At 38.3% G+C, this 26,747-nt stretch overlaps 1 long non-coding RNA gene across 1 annotated transcript in view; it reads right to left on the reverse strand.

Annotated features, from left to right (window-relative positions):
* Positions 1-4,494: 4,494 nt before the first annotated feature.
* Positions 4,495-26,747, reverse strand: part of LOC128851516 (uncharacterized) — a 143,907-nt gene continuing 121,654 nt past the window's right edge. Inside the window, exon 4 of the long non-coding RNA XR_008448884.1 lies at positions 4,495-4,827. This is a non-coding gene — a long non-coding RNA (uncharacterized LOC128851516). The remainder of the gene's footprint in view (positions 4,828-26,747) is intronic.

A 26,747-nucleotide genomic window follows, 5' to 3' on the forward strand; every position in this document is an offset into this window, starting at 1 on the left:
GATGTCATAACTCCAAAAATAGTAATTAATCACCTTTTGTTGAGATCATTTATAAATTCAAGCAAGACAGCAAAGAAACAACTCAAATAAGGGAAAACAGAACATTATCCTGAAAAAAAATGGCATGCATTCAGTGTCCATAAATTTCATCTTTCCTAATTCTCTGCCCTTTTGTTTCACAAAGAGGAAATAGCCTTTACTTCTATAGGAGGAGTAGGCTCTGTTTCTTATTTCTATTTGTTCAGATTTCTTTGCTCTGAAAGTGAATGGCTAAAAGACCATCAATAAAGAAAAGCCAAAGCATTGCAAGCTCCCTTCCAATCTAATAGAAAAAAAAAAGAAAAAAATGCTGAGAAAAATACAGAAAAATAAACATTATTGTCTTGACAAAAATAATTTACATCAAAGAACTGGCAGTGGGAAGCAAGGAGGTTGGGTTTAACCTAAGTAGCTACAGGAACAATATAACCCATTGATAAACATCCACCGTGTCTAAGGGTCAGGGGATAAATAACAAACATTATGACATGGAGAAAGAGACAAGGCTTTTTATATTTTGTATTTGAACACAGTACTGTAGATCTGACTGTATTTGACTGGGTACCGCCTTAGTGTCAAGGTGACTTGTTATCCATTATAACCAGAAATCATCTTTATGTAATAGAATAAAAAGGGAGGTCCTCATGCAAGTACAGTAACACATCTGAAACACATTGCCCTTGTGTGAGCTTTAACATTGTTAAGAGGGTGCTCTAATGCGGGAAATCAAACACAGTATTAAAAGCCTCCTTTAAAAGAAATGAAAGACTACACTGAAGGGAACCTTAAGTGTGCTACAAGATGACAACTGTGCTGTTCTGCTAATCTGAACTGTTTGTGTGACAACAGTGAGTGTCAGAAATATTACAAGATGATTTAATTCATACTACTAAAAGTCAAGGTCATGCTTGATCTCTATTCTCAGAGGTGCTTACAGACAACTTTCAATGGATTCAAATTACAGGCCAGATCATTAAATTAGCTGACTGACTCACCCTTTCTTGCTATTAATGCAGAACTCATCTTAGAGATTTTCTGCACGGCTGTATGGATAACCTACATTTATGTAGACCTCAGCAGTTCAAAGTTGGAATGTGCTGCAAGCAGTGCAACAAGCAGTTTCTGAAGCTTATTGGCATGGAAAAGCATTCATCTTTCAGTGAAACACCTCTGAAATGCTGTCCACTACAAACACACTCTACATGTGGTACCCGTAAATTAAAGTCCATCATTTGCATGCAAAGAGACTAAGGGACAGCTAACACTTTATAGGTCTTGGAGAGAAAATTCTTTCTCTGGATGCATACACTCTGTCTCATCAACGCCTTCTGTTCTGAGCATGAAAAAAAATATAAAAAAGGCAGAAATGTACCACAAGAAGTCCTTTACTCCACCCTCCTACCCCAAAGCAAAATCAGTTACAAACTGATTATTTCTTTACTGTCAAATGTTTGTCTAATCCGCCCATAAAGACCACTAGTGAAGATTCACCCCTCTTTCCAGAAAACTAATTCTGATGCTTAACTATCCTGACCATATACTAGTCTTTACCAATATATAGTCTTAATTTCACTTGCTGAAAACTAACGTCTCATTTCTGACACACTAGACACAGAACAGTTTATTCCCTTTCTGTTTATATCAATACTTGTTCACTATTTTTTTCTGTGTGTGTGTCATATAAGCAGGTGTTTTCTGTCCCAGCCCTTCCTTCTCTTGACTGAACTACTCCCCACACATTCTGTCTTTGATCACACACATCTGGAATCTCTTACATTGGACCACCTCTTTCTGCAAGTACGATATCTAAAACTGCGCACCGTATCTCATTCTGAGGTCTCTTTTCTGATGTGACAATATTCTAATGTTGCATAGGTGACTTGCTTAAGGGACCCCTTACACCAGGTGTAAACCTGACTGGAAAATTTAAGTTCCCTGTGTTACCACTACCTCCTCAAGCTTTATTTAACTCTCCACTCCTTAATTGGAGAGATGGGATAACAAATTGTGCAATGATGTAATACGATACATCAGTGTAGCAGACCTAAGCAACAGGAAGTGTTAAAACCACCTCTTTTGATTCCCTTTCCAAACTCAGTCAAGCTTCTAAGTAATGTTGAAGAGACAACAGCCCAGGTTAAACAGCCCAGGTTAAGGGATGGGTACAGTAATAGAACACAATTCATTATCACAAGGGGAGAAAGAGGCAAAATCAGACAATGCAGAATGACAGCAGAGCACTTTACCAGCTGTTCCAGTTGTGTGTGCACCAATGGACTCACTCTCCTCAAATTGCTTTTTGATGCAGTTGCATGTGTATTCTCTAGAGCTCTGGTAACATTGGTATAACCTGACAGATCAAACGTTCAGACAATAATGGCAAATGCTCAGAGCAAGTCATGGACAGTGGAAGGCATACAGGACTCTCTCAGACTGGAGAGGAAAGGAACGGTGGGGAGCCTGCCATTGAGCAAATAAAATGGGTTATTTCCTAGAAATCTTAGAAGGCTAGAGTCAGAAGGACTAAGAGTCCTTTTAAAGGAGGGAAGTCCAGGAAGCACTTTCAAAAGTTCCCTGGACAACTCCAGTTCAATGTCGGCACTGAAGGAAGACCACAGTGCTCCTCAAGGTGAGGCCATAACCCTGTAGCAATCCCTTTTCAATAGCTAAACCCCCTGCAGACACTTCACCACCACCCTGTAGGTGTGTAAGTGACATCGAAAAATGGCTACATCAGGGGCTCAGTTAGAAAGAGGTTGAAATGATTTTTCCTACGGTATCATACAGATTTAGCAGAGATAAGCGTTAGTAGAAGACGATAACTTTACTAAGATCTAGCTTCTAGTATGCTCAATTCCTTGTGCCATTTTCTTTAGTTCAATGGAGTCAGGCACAGCTCAGGTCAGCTGAGAGTTTGGCCCCCAGTGACTCCCTTGAACTTTTTCTTCTGTCCTCTGGGCCTCCTTCCTGGCTGTATCTGTAGAGCTGGAAGAGAAAAGCTATCCCAACAGCATAGAAAAATGAACTAAAATACAAGTACAAAAATGAGAAAAATCAAATATTGTATGTTACAGATAACCTATTTGTTAGACTTGGTTAAAAAAAAAACAGAGGGAAAATCATCATGATTTCTACTTTCTGAAGAAGTCTGTTTGGCCAGTCACTGAATCTGTAGGCAGTGCACTCTCTCATTTACAGACTATTGTCCTTTCTTTGTTCCCATCTTGTGAAAAAGTTCATGAAGAACAACCACTTCTAGTGGCATTTGTGGAAGCAAGTATTTTCCAGAGAATTTGCCAATGAGGCAACAAGTTTTAATATTACTGCAACATGAGAAGTGTCTACGGAATTTGTGGCTCAACATAACCCTCCCTCCACTTTGTGTCACCCACCCATTGAAACCTGTAACCTTACAACTCGTTGTCGAGCGGGCAAAATTGAAGATACATTTATCAGGATATTTCCACAACACATTGAATGGAATAAATGATAGGCACTGTGCCTTGGAAGCTACTTTGCCTTGCAGGAATATTAAAACCAACTGTTTTCCTCTGTTTTCCATGATAAGCAGCATTATCATGATAACACCTCTAACCAAGGAGTTCCACAGATTAGAAGCTGGGGTTTGAAAACTTTGTGAACACCTGTAGCCAATGCCCACAGCTGGAGTAAATCCTAGGTGTTCATCAACTCTAGCCAGAATTAAGAGTTGCTGAGCCATTCCACACATCTCTCAAGTACAACACATTAGCCTTTAGGGCTAGAAAGGAAAAAAAAAGCCCTTGGTCACACAAGACTGATTTCATTTGCAGAAAGGCCAAATCATACCATGCAAAGAGAATTTGTAAGAAGCAACTCTGATAGCTGCAACACCCTGGCACAAACTCTGGCAAGGAGTAAAATCATGGACAAAGTGACTGCATGTGCAAAACTGTAAGCAGAATATCACAAGCTGTGTTGAAGCTCTTTTGAAAATGTGGCAACCTGTTTTATTCATCTCTCTTTTTCAGATAGGGAATATGATGCTAATTATGTACTGGACTGCATAGCATTCTACTGAGTAGCAAACTCAGTTTTCTGACAGCTGTTACTGTACTTTTATGAAACCCTGATCCTTTAGAAGATACTGTGCTGGCTCAGACAGTTATATTAAAATCTTTTTCTCTGAGAAAAAAAAAAACCTGAAAAAGAGAAATGAGTTGGGCATTTGTGTTCTCCTCTAATAAGCTTCCAAATGCACCAGCTCTTGCAAAAACATTCCCAACAGTTATCTTTTCTCCAAGAGGCATATGGTCTCACAGAATAAAGATCTGCTCTGTCCTTTCTTGATGGGGGTGAGTTTTGTGAAGTGCTCTTGTATTGTGTTTAAGGTAGTATTACAATAGCAAACAGGAACAATAAGAATATCAACTGGAAGGCAAAACCAGACAACAACACAATGTAGGGAGTGGAGATCCGAATCAAAAGGATTTTGGCAAGTGTAGTCACACAAACACTCAATTGTTGAAACAGTGGGCAGCAGTACAGATCTTAAGAATTTTTTTCTAGAGGAGGGAAAGAAAACAAGCAACAGTCATACCCAAACTTGAGGTGAACAGACACAATTTGCAATGAAAGCTACACACAGAAAAATGAGGCATGTAGGAGGAAGAATCTCTATTTTGGGGATCAAGACGAGAAGGTTTTTCAAAATCTAAGACTGAAGAAAGCTGTCAGACTCTTCACCTCCTTTAATCGTTACTCTTCTTCTTGTAAGAAAACGTAACTCTATCACAACTCCATTGGAGCCTGGAAGTAACAGAAATAAGAAAGAAAACTGTCAAAGCAGTATCTGTTCTTGTATGGGTTCACAAAAACCCCTGTAGATTTCATTTTGAGCATCTGAATACATTCATGATTCTCCTGTCTACAGGTTTTGCAGCCCATCACTATGCAAAATTTGCTCAAATGTCAAAAGCCAATTAAAAGTCCTACTCATCTTGTTTGAATAAATTCAAAGGTTAAATACTGAAAGTTAGGCTTTCAGTATGCATTTTACTGAATTCATACATTACTGAGTGAATTGTACTTAATCGCTTAATTTGAGGCTTACACAGTATAAACCATATATTTTGTAGTGAATTTTACGTTAGAATCATACAAATTTTCCTCCCAGAAAATAGGTATACTGCTTATTCGATGTTTGAAGTCATTCATCCTTCACCCTCATCCTTTATAAAACCAAGTCCTACAATGGTTACTGCTTAGTTATTAATAATAATAAGATCATGATAATGGCATCTAGTTCATAACTAGCACATAAATTAAACAGATTCTAAGCTGTGCTTACATGCTTTTACTTTTTTTTTTTTAATTTCTTTTGGTCAATGTTCATCTACTTCTCTTAGCTTTCTGGAGCTATGCTGCCTTCAGAATTCAGTGCAGGTATTCACAAAGTTTGTGTAATTGTTAGTAACAAGAGGTGGGTAATTAAAGTCAAAATACACATTTTAATATTCAGTGAAAGGAAAAAGTATAAAAATATCAAAACAAAACAAAAAAAATTACCACTGAACATTCATTTGGCCATGGAATTGTAGAATAAAACCCAATAATCTACCACCACCACAATATGGCATAAAGAGGGAAAAGCGAAAGGCAAATAAAAGCTCCTCCAACCCAAATCAACTGCAACAAGGTCTGTTTTTCAGTGGAGCTCCAGCTTTTGTAAATGAATGTATATTAGCCCTTGATTGTGCAGCATGTTCACCTAGAATTCTGCTGTTGTCTTACTGCCAGGGACAACAACTGTAAAAATAATCTGTGCCAAATAATGCTGGAGAAGATAGGGGATCGTGAACAACAAACACTTGAATTACTAAATCTGATGTCAAGATAAGTATTTCCAATTATCAGGGTCTGTTTGAGTCAAATATAGAGATTCAGTGCTGATGTGTACACTGTCAGTTTTCTTAATCATATCTGCTAACACAACTCCCTAAAGTCAGATCCCAGCATGTTCATGGCTCAGTGTGAAACAAAAGGTAGAATATGCCTTTGAAATTGGTACAATGCCTGCCTTCAAAATGCAAGTCAGGTACCAGGAGGTCCTTTCCAGCTTTCTATAACAGGGTGTAACTAACGCTCTTGAAAGCCCATGATTGTAGCCTTCTAGACAAACCACTGAGAACTGCCAAAGTTGCACCAGACTGGAGTGCCATAAAAAGCCTTTTGACCAAATTTGTAGAAGTATTTTTTTTTGATCAGCTAAAGACTTTGTGGGCTATCTTGGACAATGAAGATATTCATTCTGTTTAGGTGTCTGGGACCCCCATTTTGGAGGCTACAGGAGCCCCAAGATCCTATTTCAGTAGCTAGTGAGAGAATTTACATCCTAATTTCAGGAAGTTTGGATCCTAGTGAAACACTTGTAATAGCACCAAGGAGGTAGACTGAATACCTTCTTTCATGTCACCTTGTCTCCATCTCTCACCTATACAATGGAAATCAGCATGCTTTTCCATCTTACCGAGGATGGTGAAAATGGAGGCACATTAAACTGAAACATAATCAGATATTCCTTTTCTGAGGAGAAGTTAAGGAACTCATATGGCTAGTATTTTTAAATAAAAGTGTATCATTTGAAAACTTAATTATTTTGGCAGTGAAAAATACTCATTATGAAAATCTAATTAATAGAAAACAATTTTAATTTTAATTATCTTTCATAAATGTAACACACATTTATGAGAAAGTCTCCAGTAGCAATAGGTTATGCACTTTTAAGCAATTAAACTTCCTACTTGTCTGATTTTCTTAGACTAATAAATTATACCAGGAATTTAATAAAGTGGACAGTTAAAGGAGTTTAATCTATTCTCTCTAGAACAAACAAGATTAACAAGATAAGTTTCAGAACTGAGAAAAATATTTAAGAGATAAGCTAAATTAAAAGTGAAAAAAGCTCTTGTGACTCCCAAGTAGTCACATAACTGAAGGAAATAATTAAAAAAAAAAAAAGAAAGAAAGAAAAGAAAAGAAATAGAAAGAAAAAACAAAGGTTAACAGGCAATATAGGAGTAATTTCTTTTCTCATAAAATAATTAACCTTTGAAAAAGGCTTCCTGTCAACACAGAGGCTTCTATTGTGCCATTTAAGGAACTAGGGACATTCCTGAAAAATGAACAATAGGGATACATAAATAAGCCATTGAAAATAAAGCATCTTAGATGTAGGCAGTTCCTACCAAAATAGTTCTTTGCAGCATAGAAACCAAACCATTCTGTTTATCTCTTGAACCAGAAAAACAAACTAAACAAGTATTTTATAAGTGGAAGGAAAGATGAAGCGCTCTTTTTTAAGTCTCTTCACCTCCATACATCCTTTAGTGGTTGTTTCTTTTTCAGGGCTATGATTTTCTACTAGGTGGATTTGCTGATTAACTATATGTAGGTTTAAACTCCAAACTGGAAGGGATGAAATATTCCTACCATGACTAGCTCCCTTTAGATGAGTTTCCTGTGAAAAGATTATTTTGTGAGCAATGCTTGCATATTCTCAGCGTAATAAATCTCATTTTGAATTAAATAATGAAAAAAACTCCCGCTTTCAAAGCAAGTTACAGAGATCAATATCTCATTCTTACTGAAAGCCAGTGAGATTGAGGTACCTAGCTACCTTGGACTCCTCTGAGAATTCTGGAAGAAGTCTTCTATGATGAATAATCAGCAGACTTAACAAAAAAACAAACAAAAAAAAGTAAGATCCTAATAAAACTATGTGAAAAGTTTTAAATTCCATAAAGGAGATTTATTTTATGTGAAGAAAGAATCATGCAGAAAACCCACATGGGAATAGCAGTAAAACATTACCCATTGGTAAAGCATTTTGTTTCTGGACAGATGAGAGAGCTACACACATTCACCATCTATCTAGAAATCAAATATCATGTACATCTACTTTCTCTTTATTACTTAATTCTACCCTGTGTATAGGTTACATTGATTTCTCCAGGGTAAAATTGTCCTTCCCTATCTCCCCACATTCTGATAATGACTGGAATGAGTTAGATATATTGAAACACTCGTGTTTTGATTGTGTTTTCCGTTCATTACTAAAGCTGAGAATATTGAAGTTGCAAATAGTGTAGAATATTTTATTAGAAAAATAAGTGGTTCCAGATCTCAAACAGAAGACTGACATCCAACGTTGTAATAAACCAATACAGTACCCTGTGCTGAAATAATCATTCTATGGACGCGGTGCAGAAAAAATAGAAAGCCATTACATTCACATTTGATAATTATATTTAGAAGATGCCCCAGGACACAACAACCAAGCAGTGAACTATTCATCTCACTTATAAAAGCTACTGTGTTAAGGTGGAAGCTAACATGCCCAAGAAAGGCTAATAAAATGACAGAATACGAACTGCAAGATTTGAACAAAATGGCTGTAACTCAGCAAGGAAGAAATAATTTCCTGTGAAACAGTGAAAAGATTCATGTTGAATCTCTCCACATCAGCCTCCCCCCTACAGCTCTGCTTTACCAGACAGTGTAAGAAAAGTATTTCTGCTGGGGGCTTTCACATGGCTTTATGCAAGCGACAATTCAGGGTATATTGACATCCCTTCTTAAAGGTGTTCTGTTTGCTGTAAGGATGGGACTGCGGCAAAACACAGAGTGGTAGCACATCATGACTATACAGTATTCCTCAGACTATTAAGCACACAGTGAAAATAGTGAAATCAGTTGTAGTTCACTTCACTTCACTTGAGAATCTTTAAATAGGTATAAGATAAAAAAAAGATTTGTTACTCATATGTGTGTATTTTGAGGCATGAAGGACTGGAAAAGATACATTAAGAAACAGAAAGACTCCCCTTGATTAAGGCTACAACACAGATTTCCATTATAACACAAAATTTGGCTCCTACCCCCAGTTCTAAATTCCAGATTCACAAATCATATTGGCCTCAAGATTTGTAGCCTAGGTCTCAAGCTGAGTTAGGGTTTTTTTTACCAAATCTGCAGTAAATCAGACAAGGAGTTCAAGAATTATGAGCATATGAAATAAAGATGTTCACCATAGTTCAAAAGTCTCAACTTTGTTGTCACTTCATAGTCAGAAAAAAGTAAATAACAATAACTGCAACCTGGAGAAAAAAAAAATAAGGCAGATAAGACTTCATTTAGCAGACTCTTGCTTGATAGTAAACACATCAGACATTAATATTTATATAGGAATGCTGATATAAGTCATTCCTCCCATGGAAGAGACACGTAGCAGATACTTTTTTCTTGAATATGGTTTCATTCAGGCAAGAAATTACTCATTAATTTAATGTGTTCACAATAAGTAGCCACACAGGCACTCACACATATGTCCCCATCCTAAGGCCTTCCTGTAACTGGAAAACTGTGCTTCTACAGGATTGAATGAAGGTGGGGGAAAGGCAAATATCTAACTACCATCCTAAATGCTAAGTCTCATAAGGTGGTTAATACTCATTCCTTCAAAATCCCCCAGGTGAACCTATCAGCATAAGGCTGCTAATATATTTCATAAATAATACAGTGTGCAGAGTATAAATACACCAGTGAGACCATTGTTTTCTTTATTTATAATCTCTTAGAGCATAATCCTACAAAATTTTCCCATGGGGTTCTGGGAGTTAACGATCAGGCAAAAGCATTTACAGTGGTACACATTTAAACCATGTTCACAGCATGATTTTAGTTAAGCTAACAGGTATTTTTGAGTTGATTAAATTTACTTACTTTCAGGATATAACAATAGCATGATGATTATAATAATGAGTAAGAAAGATTGGCATAAAAGTGTGTCTAATACCACAACAAGTTTGTTTATTACACCACCCTGCAGAGACAGAGGCAGTATTACCCAGGGAGTAGAGACAGAACAACAGCCCAAGCTCTTTCTCTTACAAACAATCCATTTTGCACTCTCCTAATCACTCAGTCTCTAATTCTTGACAGGACAGGGACAACTGGTTAAAAAAACAAAGAAGAGAGGCTACCAGGTGTGACAAAATTGCCATACCTTGATCCTCGTGCAAACATAAGAAGAACAAGAGTCAGTGCCATTTATCTCTCTGCCCAGAGGAGGAGCGTCCCCACTTCCCCATCTCTATTCAGTGGCAATCCTTGCATATGGATTGTGAACGGGCTTCTGGCCAGCCAACACAGAGGTGCCCAGTAATGTGTTTTTGTGTGTTCTCTCAGCCAAGGACTCTTTCTGTGCCAAACAGGAGATGGACCAACCGCCGTGTCAGGAACAACAAATACTCTGTTCTTTATCCAGCCTCTCTTCTCTGCCCAAAGGAATACTAAATGTTCAAACCAGAAGCCATAGCATTTTCACATGTGCACCAGACTGGAGAAGTGTATCTTTTCCAGATCTGGTTGAAAGAGTAGGGTAAAATGGTCTTTAAGAAACACAGTCTTTTTTTCCAAAACAGAATAATTTCTTAATGGAGAAAATATTGTTTTGAAATTTTCCAGTTTTCAGTTAGCTCTTATTTCTCACCCTTCACTTTTTCATTTCTGTCCAGGGATATAATGGAAAATATATCTCCTATCCCTCCCTAATCTTTACACAGAGAAATTTCTTCCCCTCCTCCCTCCATTTTAGAAGCACTGACCGTGTTTAGTAGCCATTTTTGATGTACAAGATCATGAAAACATCAGAGATGTTTTTCCAAGCTTTATTCAAGAGTGGACTATCTGCTGCATTAGAAAGCTTGCAACTTCTAGAAAAAAAAAAGAATTAAGGTTGCTTTAACCTGTTTCAGTAAGAAAATGAAGGACACATTAAGGAATAAGCAGCTGCTTTGACATCACAGCGATATATGAAAAGCACGTAAAATTCAGCCTAGTTTATTGTTCCTTCTGAGATGTGTAGGTGGCTGAAACCAGCTTTTCTAATGATGGCTGAGAAATTTACTTGAAAGTGTATAGCCAATAAAACAGTCCTTTATTAACAAAAAAAACCCAGGAAAACAACAAAAGAGTTTTTACAATTTCTTCAGTGTTTGAACATAATCCCTGACTGTGACTTTTGCTCCCAAGGCTGTTCTGCAGCATTTTCTTGTACAAACAGCCTGGAGCTTGAGAAAAACCAAATACAATAGCATTAAGCCTCAACATGGTGTGCATTAAAAAGTGACTGGTGCACACCTTGGATTTGTTGCATTAGGTAAGAGGATGAAAGCACAGTGCTTTCCCTTTTGGACACCTAAGAAGCATGCAGACAGCTTAATAACATATATATTCAGGAGGCTAATTACTGGTACAGTGGGATTTCTTTTTATTTAAAAGGGAAAAAAAAACCACAAAAATTTTGCTCTTTTTAATCTTTTTTTAGAAGAAGAGCTTTGTAGGGCATTCCCTCTACCTCCAGTGCCTTTCCACTCTAAAAAATGGGTCTCAGCAAAGAGATGTCAAGAAAATAAGAATGGGTAGATTATACATACCTCCTTCTGTGTTATCCCAAATAAATATTTTCTAATTTGCTTACTTAAAATTTTCTAAAATTCTTACTCTCTTTTCTCTATTTCCATGGACCTAGTAGCCTTTTTAGCTATAGGCTTCAACAATAAGTTTTAATTTATTTTCCTCTGTGAAAGTGAGACCAAACTTTTTATTAATTAATTATTTCTAGTGTTAGATAAAAATCAAACAAACAAACAAAAAAACCCACAAAAAAAAAACCAACACCAAAATGTCCGCAACCCCCCTAGAAGTAGCTGAAAATTCAGAACCTGCTGCTGAAATAGCAACAAAGCACTCTAAATGGCAGTCATTTTCCCTTTCTCCCAAAGCTCTGTCTCTTCTTGACCATCTATTTAGTTTCTACCACATTAATGTCCTCATACCACTGGTACTTTTTTTTGTGTCTTGAGCTGTGTAAGGGAATACTGGGGAGGGAGGATGGGCAGGAGAAGCAGCAGTCCTGCAGGTATTCCGTGGATCCTTTTAGTCGAAATGCCTCTGGCTGCAGAAGTGCTTCACTGGAATACAGGGTCCTGTTGTTTTCTATATTCTCCTCAAAAATACCCAGCAATGGGCATGGGAATTTCTCAGACCATTAGTGAGCAGCAAGATATCAGGGTACTGTACACGGAGTAGAAATTAAGTTCACCTACCTGCAGAGAAGGCCCAGCTAATCAGTCCAATTGTAGCTTTGAAAAGTCAACAATCTTACCTGGACAATAACGATGACTACTCCTAACAAGCATTTAAGGAGCATATGCCAGCCAAAGTTTACCAGCACTGCAGACAGGAGAGTTAAAAAAACAAACAATCAAAACTAAACAGCTTTGAAAGCTTTGAAGACTTTTCGTTGTAACAACACAACTGCAAAGCTGTATGCAGATACTCACCTCCTCACACTGTGCAAGAATACCTACTGACTTGCACAGGTGCATAAAGTTAACATTAGGTTTTAAGAATTTGCCAGATTAAGATTTCAGTTTAGAGAGACCACACTTCAGCTAGTCTTGCCAGTCTTTTACAGTAGCATTAACCATAGCTCCTCATCTCTTGCAACAGTCTACCACACCTATAATTCTTTTCATTAGTTCAAACTGATCTGCCAGAGACCCAATGACAGCCTTCTCAGGAGATTTCTGACAGCTCCATCATCTGGATTATCTCTGAATCAAACAGAGGAGGAAATAAAATTGCTGTTACCTTAGCAGGTAGCAGCAATCCTTCTTTGTCTACTGCGAAAGAAGGTTAAAAAGCAAAAGAAAGTAATTAAAAAAATAAAATAAAAATAAAAAAACACAAACCCAAAAATAAGCAAAAAAATCCCCAACTCAAAAATAAAAGCAAAGGAGAGGGCATATTGACACATTAGAATCAGGAAAATGAAACAAACCAAAATCAAACCAAAACAAAATCTCCCTAAAAAACACCTGTGCATATATAATACTAATACTCCAACAGGTACAAAATATAGGATCATAGAACATTACATAGGACCATCATCCCCATGTATACTCCCTTGTACCACATGTATTGCATGTGCATGGCAAGGAAATAAATTATTATCCTTCGTTTACAGTCTTTATTTTCTTTCCCCTTTAAATAAATAAATAAAGCCACAACAACAGAAAAAGATTCAATAGAGAGAAATATTCAGAAAAGCTCAGAGTGAGAAGAAAGCAGGGTTAACTATCCTTTCACATTTCTATTAGCCTTTCCACCCATATGAGGATATCCACCTTGACAGGGCTTGTGTAGATTTATTCTGAAGAATTTATGCCTTTGGTCTGAGTAAGTTAAGTTAGTAACATGGCTAGATCTCAGCATCACAACAGAAGCTATTGCTTCAAATGCTCTTGTTCTGCAAATTCACACACATACCTTCTCCCCATTAAATAACAAACAAACAAATAAACAAAACCCCAGTCATTTGATACTTCTTTTCGTATGCTACTCTAATAAATGCATGCATATAATGTAGGAGGATTTTAAATGCATTTGAAATGAAGCAAGTAGGGAAAGAGGAAAAATAAGTTTCTCACTTCAAAAAAACTGCAGTAGGATCATGTTCTTTGCTGTAGTGTGCACTTTATCAGTTACACTTCTGAAGGTTTTGAAAAATGTCACGGCGAGTTTTTAGCAGTGCAGTGTTCGCAGTTAATCATCAACAACTTAAAAAGACATTGACATATGTTGTCTAGAAAGCAAAAGAAATACGTGGGGGGGAAGTGGAAAGGGGGTTTGAAAATTAAATCAATTTGAATCCTCCTTAGTGTTATGGGGTCAATAGCAGGAAATTTGCTCTCAGAAAAATGTGGGGTTGTGACCTTCTGTGTTTCAAGACATCCTAATTTAGCTTGATCCTTCCTGCTCTCTGCTGCTTCTGCTTGTACCCCAGAGGCAAGTTTTCTCCTACTAAGAAAGAGATTAAGAGGGAAAGTGCTGAAAGAGGGAGGGAAGGAGAGAAAGAAAATAAAACAGAAATAAACTAGAAGTGAAGTCTTAAAAATCTAAGAGATTATTAAAATTCAATCACTCTGCAACGAAACTTATTTTTATGCAGACACCAGTGACTTCTTTGAACTTATGTTGAAAGATAACATGAAAACTTTTTATTAGTGTTTGAGACCATTTTCTGAGGACACCAAAGAGCTGGTTTTGACATGTACAAGTAGTGCTTATACACTATATAATGAGTATACAACTACCAAGATACTTTTCTTCGTCTCATGTATGGACCATAGGAGTGCATCACCCTCCCAATTAAGTGGTAAACTGTGCAGGCTATGAGACAGTTGATGAATGGCAGCTCCCTAGCAATTAGTGAAGAAAAAAAAAAGCCAATGTCAGAGATAGATACTAACAAAATTAATTAGTCATTAATACTACTCAGCTCCAAACCCATTAAGTATTGTTGCATTGCTTATCTTAGTAGTGCATTTACGGTTACAAGAACCTGACTTTCCAAGCAGACCACAGTATTACATGGCTGAGTAGAAGCTCTCCAACTTGCCGAGAGCTGCACAGCTGTTGTCACATCCCAGATTCCTTCTCAAGACCAAGCTCCCACCCAGTTCTGGGTTGTGGTGATCAGTGACAGGAAAGATGGAAAAGTGACTCAGATTTGTGGATCCCCTCAGTGTGGATGAAGGTGATTAACACACAAGGTCCATACATGAACAGTCAACTTTGATAGGAAATCTCAATGCAACCAGGGGGCAACAAACAGCAACAGATTTAAATGAAACAGATACGAGGTATGCATCAACAGTCCAGCAAATACACCTATCTAAGCTATGTGGCTTTATAGGAAGTCAAGGCAAGCCTTACATTATTTCACAGCTATGTGAGGAAAGAGAGGGAGAAAGAAACATCACCAGTCCTGGATCTAGTATCAAACCTGCCAATGGGGATGCTTGGTATGGAGAATCCCCAAAATATTGTGCTTGACCTTATTTATAGGGTCCAGTCCCTGGACTTCTGGCACTTTCTCTCCCTCTAACTCTAGGATTGACTGAGACACCAGTCACATCAAGAGAAGTGATATCAGACCCCTCCCTGTAACATTCTGGAACTCTCTCTTGTCCTAGCTCCAAGAGTGGTTGATGAGAAAGCTGTCAAGTCAGGGCCTCTGGGCTCACCATAGTGTTTCATGTGTTTCATCTCTTACAGCCCCTACAAGCAGCAGAGCAAGGAGAGATGGAGTGGGGGTGGGGATGGGGCAGGAGATGGGTGCAGGCCCGACTTTACTGTCTTTCTCCATTCATTAACTACTGAGAACAGCTGGCAAGTCACCTCCCCTATGCTGTCCAAGTGCCTCCTCAAGGCTAAGGCTGGAGATAAGGTCCCACAATTCACTTCCAGCAGCACAGCAACAAACAAGGATTTCCATGCAGAACACCCAGCTCCCACTGCTCTGACTGCTCCATGCCTGGCCCAGCACATATCCATGCCTCTGTCCTCCCAACTATATTGCCATGAAAGACCAAACAGCTGATGTCCCTCTCAAACAGCGACACTCCTCAGTGCAAAGGCAGTCCTCTGCTGGCCCTGGCAATCCAAAAGGATACCAGATCTCAGGAGTCCAGCAGGTTTTGTCTGCTGCAAGGTTCAGCTGACATACAACATTGACCACCCTGGCAGTGCCGGTGTACTCTAACACATTACCAGAGGAGATAAAAGCGGCTGGAGTAGCCTGCTTGAGTCCACGTTTCTAAGGTCTGATTATAATGTATTTGAGTTATGATCTGAAACTCCATAAATTCAGCAGCTGTCTTTCTATAGATGTCAAAGATTTTTGCCTCAGGGCCTTAAAGAGCATCATCAATTGCATTGAAGTTACTTATCAATCTCCACCCCAGAAAATGTTCCAGAACCGGCCACTTGAACTTGTGACTAACACTGATATCAATGTATGCAGGGACCATCTTCTCAAGCTGATTGTATGTTACTTCGATAAAGATAAATAATAAAATAGATTGTCCTTGATTGACAGCTTTACTATCTAGACAGGGAAAAAAATCAAAAAAGTAGAGCTTAGATCAGAGATTGAATTGTTCCTATTCATAGATTCCTAGATTTTAATATCGAGGGGCAAAGAAAGAAACCACACACATTCATCTAGCCTGACCTCCCATATATCACGGGCAAAAAAATTTTGTATTCCACCTACAGCTTCTGGGTAACCATAAGCATATTTTTAGAAAGATGTCCCATCTCAATATCACCCAAGACAGGAAAAATCTGTTGCATGCTTAGGTAAATTGTTTCACACTCAATTCTTTTCACTATTAAAAACATGCTCTGGAATTCAAGTCTGAATTTAACTAGGCTAGCCTATTGTTATTAAATGCTAGTCTGTTGTATTCAAGAGCTCTTGATGCATCTTGAAGTGCAAAGAAACACAAGAAAAAAAGAAAGCCTTCTTCCCACAGAAATACTAGAATTATCCTATACCACAGATAGACTTTTATATAAAATATTCTAATTTAATGAACTATGTTCAGTTCTAGTAATATTTTTTAAGCTTGATAAGAAAGCAAAAATTCCTGAGAATATGCATTTGTATCAGCCAGAAATTTGTTTTGATGTGCCTCTAAAAAAAAAAAACTAGGTCAAATATGTATTTTCTTAATTACACTTCAGCACATATGATGTAAAGAAGTGATTTGAACTTTTTTTAAGAAAAAAATTGTTTTTTTCTGAAAATTTTGGAATAAAAAATTCTAGTTTACTCTTGGCCAAAACAATTTGCCAAAATTATGAATAATTTCAGTCAGTCTGTCTGCAAGTGAATAAATAGTTTGAACAGTTCTCTCAGCTGTAATTGTTCCTAATAATAGTAGCCACATAATTAACAGTTACTCTATATTTTTATTTTCACACAGAATTTAGAGCTGATCCTTATCCTACATCGTCAGTAGACACTGATATTTTTCATAAATATTCATCATGCATACTCATAAATATTTGATTAATATTAATTGTTTGTTTGTTTTAAACATAGATTATTCTTTAGTTGTCATGACTATAGAGGAAGGTATTTGCAGAGGGAAAAAGCAGGAGAGGAAAAGCTTTCAAAGATCCAGCAGAAATGAGAGACTAAGACAGCACATTACTTCCTAGGTTTTGATTGAACAAGGAACTGTCTCCCTGTGATAGCAGTTTTTGGAAGGATGCATATAATATGGAGCTTATGGATATCTTGTGGTAACTATATCAAGTCAAATGAGCTCAGGATGTCGCTTACACATAGGTGATACTGAATTTTATTTTTCCAAGGATAATTGGGAATAAAAGTAGCCTCTTCTCACAATGCGAAAGAGAGTAGGAAAGGGAAGAGTGTAGCTAGGTTAAAAGATAAGAAAATAAGGCTTGCTGCCACTGAAGTTAGTGGATCACTTCATTTCTTACAATAGCAGTGTATCTGCACAGACAGGGGAAGAGAAAGCAAGTCAATGAACAGGTTGAAAAGGCAGCCAGACTGCAGAGGTGGGCTTGAGTCTGTCCATCTGGACCTCCAGAATTAGTGATTTCCTCTATATACGCTTGTTTTCCTTTCCACATGGGTTCACATAACTTCAGTTCAGGAAAAGATATGCATGAAATTCACTGGACTAATTTTTGCAAAATACGGTGGTGCTTTTTAAGAGTTTACCATGACAGGGGACCTAATCGCCTTCCCGTTGCATTTCCTCACCATTCATAGCAGGAATTCATGAGCATTCAGGTACCATCTGGACTACTGTAGTCAACAGTCAGTTATCTGTGGATGGTATATACAGCCTGTGTTCAATTGTGCCATGGGTTCCCAGATAATTAGAATGGCCCCCTCCAGGCATTCATAATACCTAGTAATACTAGCTGAAGCGAAGAGCCATCTCAGCAAAAGGGCATTTGGAGCTAGCCTGGATGTTTCAGCACCAACCTGCTCTATCTGAGGCCAGAGGAGTTGAATTCCACAGAAAGCAACCAACTCTGCTCGTAGCCACCTGTGGCTAGCACAAATTCTGGGCTCACAAGGAGAATCAAAGTCTTGGACTGACTACCCTATTACCTTCACTTCATGTTCCCCCATCTTCTGAGATCTAAGAAAGCTCACAGAACCATTCAGTCCAAGTAAATGAGCAGCAGAGCAGTTCTGCAAAACCCAGCTCGGTCTGGAAAGTCTTACTATCTCCAAGCTGGCTTCATGCAAAGCCGCTTAAATGTCCCCACACTGTATTCTCTATTGCTCATGTTCCACGTTTTTTCTAATATATGGGATTCCCCAGATCTCCATCAACTATAGTAATGGGGTTGTCAAAATCACTGACAGCTACATTACCATAAAAACAATACAGAAAGAAACTCCTTCATGTTTCTGGATCTGAGCCAGCTATTAACCACTGGCAATTAAAAAGAAACATTCTCTTGTGTGCAACTGTCTACTGTGAGGCTTCCTACACTTTCCTTTCTATACCTTGTACAAGACAGTCTCCTGAAATAGGTAGGTATCGCTTAGTATGGAGGTTATAATAGAAATGATGTTTTTCAAGTCTTTCAAAGTTTTTCTGCAGAAAAATTTTAAGGGGGGTTGTTTGTTTGTTTTTAATTAAGTCAGAGAGTAAATTGGTATCTCTGCCGCATGTGTGTCTTCCACACGCATGATACTGTATACCTACACAAGTTATGTAAGATTTGGAAATTAATGGCTATAAACATGGATTTCCAATTAATTTCTGTTACCAAAACCAAGTTAAGTTCTAAAGGACAAAATTTACACAGGAACCTCTAACAGGGCAACTTAGGTCAGATTTCCCTGTATACTCAGTTGCTACAGCTGTACTTGGAATACTTAATATGAGCTTTGAAAAGATAAAAAAGCCTTTGCTAAAATGATACCTGTGAGGAGACAATAAATAATTTTCTCAGGAAAATAGTTGCTATCAGAACTCTTGGTTTTTTTGCAAAGAAAAATATGTCAGGGCTGCAAAGTCAAATACTCAGGAGTCAGAAAATGGTAGAATTAATCTCAGCTTTTAAACCTTCCTTCTTCATGTTCTTCCTTGAAAATATCTTTAATTATATGACAACCCAGTGCTTTTTCTGAGCAAACCCCTCCCTCATTCAGACTGTAAGATTGAAGACGCCTACTAAACATGCAGCTACTTCATCTACGTTTTTATCACAACCATTCGTGCTCCCAATATGCTTTACAAACAGAAGACTGAATACACAATATTCTAGCTCCAGATAGAGGAAGCATTCACTATTTTTATTTTGTTTCCGCAGGACTTAATTTTAAAGATGTCAAATTGAAGTTCAGCGATATTCAGGTGAAATTCTTTACTAACATCCTAAAGTTCCAGACCACTTGGACATTTACAACAAGTGGAAAGAAAAAATATCATTGCAGTTGTCAATTTTTAAAGGTTTTTGCCCTAACAGGTTATATATGCAATGTTTATAACATTTTAAAATAATCATTATATTTGGTCCTAAGGCTGCTGCAAACTAACAAACAAATTCTCACTCGTTGCCCAATAGATTGTCTTCATGTGTAGCTGATGTAAAGTAAATGTTAGGTTATCCTTACATTCAGTCCTCTAATGTCTTCTGAATTATCAGTGGAGATATGGCAGAATGATATTGATGATCTGCATAACAATAAAAAAGCAAATATTTTTTCAAATCTAACAGATGAAACATGAGTCATATCGCCTGGGGTGGCATGAGTGGAAAATGTGATTAAAAACATAAAAGTGAAAGGGAAAGAGAATAGCAAAAGTAGCTTCTAGTTTACTGCTATTAAACTGCATCAAAATTACTAGATTTACTGCACTTCAGAAGATCTGGTTTGTGCCTCTGAGATTCCAAATCCCTCAAACAGCAATGAATCCAATATTGGATATAAAGACACATGAATAATATTTCCACCTTAAACTGAACAAACAGGAGAAAATTTTCATAATACCTGAGAGAACTGGTATTCAAAAACTTGGTGTTTAAATACATCAGAAAAACATAAATTTTGTGCTTTTGCGTATTATTTTTCTCATTTTCTTCAAACAGAGAAACAAGCTAAGATCCAAAAAAATTTTGATCTCCTATGGTTTTTAGATAACAGTCAGTTCAGCGTCCCATTGATCAACGATTTGGATTTCATACATTACAAAAGTGCAATCCTTCTGCAGGACATAGGTACAGGTTTAATTTCCAGATGCACAGAAAAACTCACAACAGGTCAATTTAGGTACTTGTCTAATTGCTAATATTGTCAAGGATAGCAGATTTTCTGTCAATATTGGCATTTTACATAAAATATATCTCAGCCTTTCCCTCATCTTTCAGCAACTGAATCTCCCAAAAGCTCTTATGCACCAAATCCACTCAGAAACGGAGAACAAAAATCCTTTTCCTACCTCCTGCTGGTGAAGAGTCAATAACAGCTCATTAATATCTGTCTTAGTTTAAAGCAGAATCCAGGCTGCAGAAATGCGGTCAAGCAAACCACTAGTGCAATGACCCATAGATGACCATAGAACCAGAGAGAAGTGCAGTATGGGGCAGTGTTTACAAAGCAAGATGTTTTGCTTAGGTACCTCAGGAGGCCAGACTTCCTCACACATAGTTTAACGGTTGGGTTCTACTTCACAAATATTACCTTTCCCAGAAAGGCTTTGAGCAACATGATCCAGTGGAAGGTGTCCCTGCCCGTGCAAAAGGATGGAACTAGATGATTTTGAAGGTCCTTTCCAGCCCAAACCATTCTATGATTTTATGATTCTGTGCCTGTGGGGAGTCCTCGGGACAGGAAGAAAATTGTTCATGTAACTACCCAGGAGGAGTCTGCAACTGTTAGCCAGGAAATTCAGTCCTCTCTACAGAAAGAAGAAACATTCCCAGACTGCCTTGCCAGAGTCCCAGCATGGACCTGCCTCCAACATTGATGAAACTCCTCGAGTGGCTCACCTGGAGGACTCTGGGGCTGGTACCTGTGAAACTCCACAGCTTCCAGGGGAGACCAAAACATTCCACTGTTTCCACGAGAGACCAGTGGCTGCCAGTGCCAGAAAAGGGGTGGGGAGGACAATTTAAGTGCCTCTATGTAAACGCATGTAGCATGAGGAATAAATGTGATCTCGCTGGCATCTCAGAGACATGGTGGAATGGATCCTATGACTAGAGTGATGGAATAGAGTTATACAGGCTCTTTAGGAAGGAGGGGCAGGGGAGACTAGGAAAGGGTGTTGCCCTCTGGGTCAATGACCAGTTGGAGTGCATTGATCTTCATCTGAGGATTGATAAGGAGCTGACTGAGAGCCTATGGGCCAGGATAAAAGGAAGGGCAAGGACAGGTGACATTGTAGTTGGGTTCTGCTACAGGCCACCAGACTAGGAAGAGTGAATGGAAGAGTCCCTCTATAGACAGATAGGAGCAGCCTCACAATCTCAAGCCCTAGTCCTCATGAGGGACTTCAACCACTCCGATATCTGTTGGAGGGACAACACAGCAGGGCATAAGCAATCCAGGAGGTTCCTGGAGTGTGTTAATGGTAACTTTCTTCTCCAAGTGACAGAAGAGCTATGAGGAGAGGTGCTATGCTAGTACTTGTTCTCAGCAATGAGGAAGGTCTGGTGGGAAATACGAAGCTTAAGGGAAGCCTTCGCTGCAGTGACCATGAAATGGTGGAGTTCAAGATCCTTAGGGCAGCAAGGAGAATGTGCATCAAGCTGTGCACCCTGGACTACAGAAGAGCAGACTTTGGCCTTTTCAGGGATATGCCTGGGATGGTATAAAGCCCTGCAGGGGAGAGGAGCCCAAGGAAGTTGGTTAACATTCAAGGGTCACCTCCTCCAAGTTCAGGAGTGATGCAACCAACAAAGAGAAAGTCAAGCAAAAGTGTCAGGAGGCCTGCATGCATGAACAAGGAAATCCTGGGCAAACTTAATCTCAGAAAAGAACCTTACAGAGGGTGGAAGCAAGCGTAGTTAGCCTGGGAGGAACAGAGAAAAATTATCTGAGCAGCCAGGGATCACATTAGGAAAGCTAAAGCCCTGATAGAATTAAATCTGGCCAAGGACATCAAGGCAAACAAGAAAAGCTTCTATAGGTACACTGGTGATAAAAGGAAGACTAGGGAGAATGTGGGCCCTTTCCAGAAGGAAACAAGAGACCTAGGTACCCATGACATGGAGAAGGCTGAGGTACTCAATGACATTTTTACCTGCATCTTCACTGGTAATGGCTCAAAGCACACCACTCAAGTCACAGAAAGTAAAGACAGTCTTTGGCAAGGACAATGATTTTGAAGGTCCCTTCCAATCCAATGAGAAATGGCCATTATGTGTAATTAAGCAATTCTAATCCTATAAAAATCAGTCAAATTGTTATTGCTACTGATCTCACAACTCTACTAAAATTAGTGTAACAGTCTGTGGTTTGCTTTGAAATCATATTATTGATTAGACGATTATTTTGCCATTTGAGTACAAAATCCCACCACAGTCAATAACCCCATCTCAGGGAGGTCAGTTTGTCAACTTGTTGTCTTGTCAAGGAGAAGAAATATAAGTTAAAAGCAGTCCTTTGTGCTTTGGACCACTTAAACAAGAGTGCAGAGCTGCAATTGAAGAAACACTAGTATTCTGCTGAAGTATAGTTAATATATTTTGTCCATGGCCCTTATATCTTTGACCTTCAGAAAGCACTGTTGAAGGTGCAGTCGTGTAGTTCTTTTGTAAGACAAAATTATGTTCATTTGAAATATTGTAAAATCTACTTATAGGAAAGGAAAATACAAGACATTTACAGAAAAGTCCTGAGTACTTGGATAGGTCTTGCTGCTCCACCATGATGCTAACCATGTCCGAGTTGGAGCAATCTGACAGGCTACTGCTTGTCAGCTGAGAAGTAGTGATTCTCTGTGGGTAGGTTTTCAGTCTGGTCTAATTCTGAGATGGAATTTAGTAGTTTACATGACTACAAAAACCAAGCTGATTTGTGGATAGTTTGTCTACTTGTTATAACCTAACTGTTAGGACAAGCTGTTTGGCTTAATCTGTACATTGTCTGCAAAATAAAACTATTTTGGTGAAAGGCAGACGATTTTTTAAAATCTAAGATTTTTATGTTTTATAACTTCAAGGTTATCTATATGACTACAGATATTCTATTGCTATGTTGAGTCATTTTCTTTCATAAACAAGATCTACTCTGTTTTTATTAGATGACAGTTGCAGTTGCACTAAACTAAGCAAGGCAAGTCCTTGTAAAATATATTACAATACATGAAGTTTCTCAAATTGTTCTTATTAAAAAAAAAAACAAAACAGAAAACGAAACATTTTTCAGAGGTTCCCTCTCCCTTCCCCATTAAGTGGAATAGGCAATATTGGGTGGAAGAGGTTGTAAAGTGCCTCCCCACTCTTGTTGTTTCTCACTGAAGCAGAATAATTCAGAAACTATTATTTGATTACTACTAGAATTTTTCATCCTTCATTGAACAACTTACTTGACCTTTAGTGTAGATATTAAAGCTCAGTTGCCCATTCATTAGGTTGACAAACTTGTCAAAACCCTGCAGGACAATGTCAATTATGTCAAAAATGCTTACAAGTGCCACAATATGTGTCAGCACTCAACTGGCTCCTGTCAGCAACTGCTGAAATGACAAGAAACCCTTCTGGGGACAAAAGGCAGTAGAGGTAATGGAGAGAATGCCACTCATTTTGTTGACGCTGGCCACTGTTCTGGTTTGAGATAAAGCAGAAGCAATTTTCTAAACTTTCTTTTAGAAGCCTCTTCGAAGTAATTTAATTTTCTGAAATTCAAGAACATGATTTTCAGGCAGTGTCTATCTATAGAATAAATAACTCTTAATATTCATAGTTACCTCCAAAGTAACAGGGCACTGGTATGCATAAAGGCCACTGCTTATATTTAATAGAAACCAGGGCCATCCATGAGTTGGTCAAATGCTGCTAAGTCAAACGCTTAAAAAAGGGTCACACCTTCAGGGAGGTGCGGACAGGACAGGTGGACCCAAACTTGACCAACAGAGGATTCTTTTCCGTATACATCATACCTGGTATAAAGCTGAGGGATCATGAAGGTCAATCTCTCTTCTTCAGTGGCTGATGTCTAGTGAGGACCTCATCTGTCTATCTATTCTGAGTCCCTCCATTCCTGAATCCAGTTCCTGAATCCAGCTCCCATCTGCCACTAAGTCCAGTCTGGAACTTTGTGCTTGTCCTGCAACATCAGTGGTGACATATAGTCATCTGGGAGTTCATTTGCATATATTTATATATACTTGATAATTTTCTTCTTAATCTTGTTCACCTTTTTTTTTGTTATTGTTTTGAGTTTTAGTTTCCAACCCACAAGTTTCTCTCATTTCCTTTTCCCTTCTCCCTGTGTGTGGGAAACTGGGACCACAACTGACCCGAGTTTATCCAGGCCAGGGAAGCAGGGCTAAACCAGGACAGCCATTCTGTTACACTAATAAGGTTTATAGCAATTCTTTCCTTTAATGGAATTTGCAAAATTGTTCTTTAATGAAATGAATAATTAGTTAAGTTTTCTCCTTCACACCCCTGCTATTTATCATTTATACTCAAAAAATACCACTGAGATAACTTAGGAGGATTCGAGCTTCAGTACTAGCTTTAGGACATGCAAACAGAAATCAAGAAATTCTAAGATTGGGTAGAATGTTTCAAAAAAAGTTCAATTTTTATGATCTTTTAACTGCTTATTACAGTAGCTTTCTGATCAACACTTTAGAAACAAACAAACAAACAAACAAACACCTTGGAGTTAAGATAAAATTGATTTAAAGTACTATTTTTTTGAAAACTCTTCCCATTTTGCAGCCAGTAATAAATTGCTATAAAGTTCTTGAGTCTCAGCAAATACACCATATATTGTCACATAGATATGAATCTAAAAAATGCTGTTTCCCTGTGCTCTTATTCATGTGATGATTACAATTATTTCACTCCATTTAAACCATCTATAAAGAATGTAGGGAGTTATATTTGACAGCTGGAGGAGAAACAGCAGATGCAAACAGAACAGCTTTGTATTGGACAGTAGGTAGCAGCTGTCAGACTCCTTGCCTTTTTAGACTGCCCTGAACTATTAGCTAACTAAACAGTCCTGTTTTCTTTCTCCATAAAACCTTTCCAATAAAAGACAGAGCATTCTTTACAGGCCAGTCTGGTGACAGCAGAAGAGATTATGATGTCACTGGCTAATATCAAGGCAGAAGAAAGTGACTAGATGAAGTGTCCCACAAATTTTAGATTAAACACAAACCATAAGTTGCTGTGTATTAATTTTATTTTCTTTTTCATCCCATAACCTTTGCACCAGGAGGTGGCTTGTTCATCTCCATCTCATTTGGCTCATGAGAACAAGTAGGGATGAAGACTCCCCTGGGTTTGATGTACAATGAATAGGATGCACAACAGTGAGCAACAGAGAGACATAAAACTTAGAAAGCAATTATATAGCAGGTACAAGTAAAGACAGTGAACATAGCAAGGAAAAAATGGTTTGCCAAAATTCTTTTGGAACAATGTTCGTTTCCATCTTTTAAGAAGCAAAAAGATAGTCAGCATACAGGTAGCATTTTTCACCCACAGGTCTCGAGGAGCTCAATGACATCATTGCCATTCCCAGCTTTTGTATGTTTGGAAGAGAAAGCATGTGTCTTGCCTGAGGTCTCACAGTAACTTGATGGCACAGTCAGAAACATTGCATATTGCACCAAGGATCCTTCATATTGCTTTTCCTTTGGCTCTGTGAGGCTTTTGTTTGGTTGGTTGAGGGTTGGGGCTTTTTTTTGGTGGAGTTAATTTCCACAAATGAGAAGGTATTACTTTTAACTCTGTCACAATTTAAGTTAAAATAAGAGAGACTTCAGAAGGAGAGTTTACCAGTCTGCTTAACTCCACATCCATCTCCAAACATCACATCCTTGACTTCACAGGGCAAGACGTTCTTGCTGCATTCCTTTCTGATGAAAAGTGTGCTGCACCTGTGCATGTTGCATCTCCATTGACTTTGCCTTTAAAGAAAGACTGTCTTGTACTCAGTCTATGGGGGGATATTCAGAAAACTTTAGGGTTCCCATTTCTCCCCACATTTAGCTTTATTCCCACATTTAGCTTTATTCCCACAACCTCCTCTCAGTCAGTTGTCCTCTTTACTTAGAGGAACAGACCAAAGTACAGTAGATCCTATCCCCCATTTTAATGCAGAAAAGGCTCTGCAATAAGAATGAGCACGCAGAAGACATGTTCCACAGATGTGTGGGGGTCTGGTTGCATTTCTCTCCTTTTACAGAAATTCATATAAGACTATGGAAAACAGTGTGTTTATGTCCTAAATTTCCTTGCGAGGGCCAAATAATCACATCAAGTGCATAAATCAGACTAGCAATTTGACATGGAAATGATAAGAAAGTCTTGCATGGAAAGCCTAGTAACTATGCACACTTCTAGTTCCCATGAGCAATTTGTTTAACATCATACCTAAACAGGACTGCAAGCAGTCTGTAGCATACTTCCCTTCCCATTCATTTCAGTATAAGAATTTGAATAGGAAAACGAAGGTCAGCTGAGCTCACGGAGAGATGGCTTAGAGCTTCAATGTATTGAGAGAAAATGGATTGCCTTTGCACATTTGGAAAAGGAAGCTTAAGTAGGGGTCATGATCTAGAGCC

The sequence above is a fragment of the Cuculus canorus genome, chromosome 2 (genome assembly GCF_017976375.1).
Source record: "Cuculus canorus isolate bCucCan1 chromosome 2, bCucCan1.pri, whole genome shotgun sequence".
In the NCBI taxonomy this organism is placed as follows: domain Eukaryota; kingdom Metazoa; phylum Chordata; class Aves; order Cuculiformes; family Cuculidae; genus Cuculus; species Cuculus canorus.